This window comes from Trachymyrmex septentrionalis, unplaced genomic scaffold (assembly GCF_001594115.1).
Source record: "Trachymyrmex septentrionalis isolate Tsep2-gDNA-1 unplaced genomic scaffold, Tsep1.0 scaffold13, whole genome shotgun sequence".
NCBI classification, from domain to species: Eukaryota; Metazoa; Arthropoda; class Insecta; order Hymenoptera; family Formicidae; genus Trachymyrmex; species Trachymyrmex septentrionalis.
In genome coordinates, this window is record NW_017304438.1 from 5,933,373 (window position 1) to 5,935,580 (window position 2,208).

At 25.0% G+C, this 2,208-nt stretch overlaps 1 protein-coding gene across 1 annotated transcript in view; it reads right to left on the minus strand.

Moving 5' to 3' along the window:
• Positions 1-2,208, minus strand: part of LOC108756942 (transcriptional activator cubitus interruptus) — a 96,536-nt gene that overhangs the window by 2,740 nt on the left and 91,588 nt on the right. The gene's annotated exons all lie outside the window — the stretch shown is intronic.

Consider the following 2,208-nt stretch of genomic DNA (forward strand, 5'->3'; position numbering starts at 1 on the left):
ATAAAATAAAAAAAATTAATTGTCTTAGAAACTTAATTTGATCAATGACTCCAGTAATAAAGTCAAAATTATTCCAAAGACAAATGAAAGTATCTTCATGTTTGGTTATTACTGCAAAACAAACTACATCCGGATTATTTTTAGTGTCACAACTATAAATTGAAGACAAAATACCACAAAAAATAAATCACAGATCAATTAAAATTATTACAAATATTATTATAAGTTTTAATTGGAAATAAATGTTTTCTGAAAAAATTATAACTTCAAATTATAAAATTGTCTTCAGCAAATCGTTGTTTTTTTTCACGAATCAATAATGTATAAATACATTATTTCCCAAAGTTCGCATCAATTTTTCTTTGTTTCATAATGTATTTTTTAATTTTTTATTAATATCACGAAAACTAATATTTCACTAATAATGAAAAGGTCTTTTCAAGATTTGAAGAAAATCTCTTAATAAATAAGGTTTTATCTTTTACTGATATAAAAGTATGTTGTTTGTGTATATTATAGAGACTGCTTATATGTCCTAAGAGCGACTTTAAAGAGATCTTATTTTTTTATGTTGCTTGTCACTGAAATAGATATAGAATTTCAACAGTTAAAAATTTCTTTTATGCTCAAACAAATAAAGTTTTAGAAGTTAAGATAGAATATATTGCTGGAGCTTAAAGACTATATAGTTCGCGCATATACTACATCATATCGCATACTCCTTTTCCATGTGCCGTAACGTGGAAATGCCTTTTAGTAGTTCAAAATCCTTCTTCAGATGCAAGTTATAAAATTAAAATCGGTCTTGAAATGTTTGAAATTGTTTGAAGCCATCAATTAAATAAATAATTTTCTTAACTCGAAGTAAATTTCAAAACACGAGCTATTTCTAACATACAAAAACAACATACTTTTTTATCAGTTGAAGATAAAAACTTATTTATTAAGAAATGTTAAGAAATTTCCTTAAGTTCTCAAAGGAAAACTTTTTCATTATCAGAAAAACATTAACTTTCGTGTTATTAATAAAAAATGAAAGTAAACTACAATTTAAAAACAACTACATTGTTTTCAACGCTCACACAGTGTAAGCTTAAATATGTTTATATTTTTTTCTAGAAATTATAAATATCTTCTTTTGAAGAATCAAATCCCTACTTTTAGTAGGGATTCGATCGCGTCATGCTATTGGTTGTCACTATTCTGATAATTTTAATTAGTGATATAGTATATATATATATATATGTATACGCCACAGTTTCTTCAATCCAAGTTATAGTTCTGAGTCTTATTCGGATCGTAATATCATTTGCTTTTAATCATCATCATGTTGAAACGAATATCGACCTTAATACCGATAGGCAACGTGAAGGTTCTTGTAGCGCTCGTGCTTGTGGCATTTATTGTTAGTGTTGGATATTTTGCTATATCTAAAATCGTTGGGCTAATTACCGGAATAACAGATATTTTTACTAAACCACGTAAGATATTTGCTAAAATATTTTAACTAAAACGATATATATATATATAACATATATATATATAACTTAATTAAATAAAATTATTATAATTTTCTCTTTATTAGAATTTTCTTTATTAAATGAGAAAAGGCATTAATCGATCTTCAGTTAATCGTAATATTTATTAAAATTTATATTAATATAATATATTAATAACTGAAATATTTATTCCTCGAAATACACTATCTGAACTCAATGTTCAATGTTAAATTTCAATGTTAAATAAAGCAAATTGTCGTTTTGTATGAACATTTCGAATTTTTACTATACATATTATGTAATTATAATATAATGCTTTTGTTTTTTTATAAATTTTGAACAAATTTTATCTTACTTAAAATTTTATTTTTTATGTTCAGTAGCAGCACTGGGACATTTCATTGGTCTCTAAATCGGCAAGTTATTTTAAGGATGAGATATCTTCGAAGACACAATCATTGTATGACGAGAAATTTTCAATTTCACCAAAATGTTGTTTGAATATTTTTTATTATAAAATAATAAAGATTCGAATATTTTCTTCTATTTACGAACAATCTATGTTGTCCATAACAAATATTCATAGACAGAAAAACTTACGTAAATAAAATAGTAACAAAAAATATTTAAATTGTAATTAGTAAATCATACACACACACACACACACACACACACACACACACACACACACACACACACACACACACAC